Genomic DNA, 1,211 nt, shown 5'->3' with positions numbered 1-1,211 from the left:
AGAGATAAGATTATAATGCAAATTCTTTTTATACTATAGCCACCATAAAAAACAGTCCTGTGTTTGATACTACTTCAAATATCTTGCAAGCTTCGTATGGTGTCAGCGCATTATAATACCTAAAAACAAAACCTGTTCTACTTCTTTCATCAAACTATTTTGTCAAAGTGCAAAACCATTAACCAACCAGTGCAGCTGAAGTGGTGATTCCTCTCAGGTGCATAAAGACCCGTTTAGAGCTGCACACCAAACGGATACAACAGTAGTACAAGCATGCCTAAATTGATACAACATAAAGAAGCAAAATATTTAATCTCATATACAAGTATCAGCTCCTCTGTACAAGCAAAGAAAAGACTTTGTTTAGTACAACAGAGAACAGAGATCCTGAGGTCCTGCACAGAAATGTCACACTGTTCTCAAGCTCTGTCTGCTCCACTAAATTACATAAGTAAGGCAGTCTCTAGTGAAAAGCAGGTGGAGCCTCTAAAAGCAGTCATCCTCAGTCAAGTTGCTTTTTCCAGTGAATTCTGAGACTCATTTTAAACAAGTCATGTATTTCTCATGTTATCTTCTCAGAGGACACCAAATCACAAGTTAAGAGCATTCCCTACTCCCAGCAGACCTTCTGTAGAGCAGTAGGCTTCCATTTCTCCCTAGCCATGCTCAAAAAATGTATGTCAGATTAGTGTTGTTGGTTGTCAGTGACCTTCTGAGTCCATCCATGGAGAGGGGGTGAATCACCTGTGTTAGGACTAAATAACATTCTGTTCCTGTAAAGAAGAACGTGGATAAGGAATGATACTTCATAGCATAAAGCTTAACACAGGGAGACTGAAAAAGAATTTGGAAAACTGAAAATATGGATTAGACAGTGGAAGAGTGTTCAGAAGGTTGACTACCCCTGTTCTGACCTCCAGAACTGCTTCTCACATTGGTTGCATGATGAAAAAATGCTACCAGCTGAAAGCTTGTGTTTTGGCTGTTTCTGATATCCACACCAAATGAAAGAGAACACCATCCTGGTGGTGATGCTTTAGGTTCCCAGGAGAGCAGAGCTTAACATTAGACTCAAAATTAAAGCAGCTGAGGATCTGACACAAGGTTAAGCTGATCTCAAACTATAATTAACAGCCCAATGGCTCTGGCAGCTGAGACTATTGAATCACTGCAGTGGAAAAACATAAAAAGAGACACAAATACCAAACAGC

The sequence above is a fragment of the Streptopelia decaocto genome (assembly GCF_964273445.1).
Source record: "Streptopelia decaocto genome assembly, chromosome: 2".
In the NCBI taxonomy this organism is placed as follows: domain Eukaryota; kingdom Metazoa; phylum Chordata; class Aves; order Columbiformes; family Columbidae; genus Streptopelia; species Streptopelia decaocto.
This window is presented reverse-complemented; position numbering follows the sequence as displayed.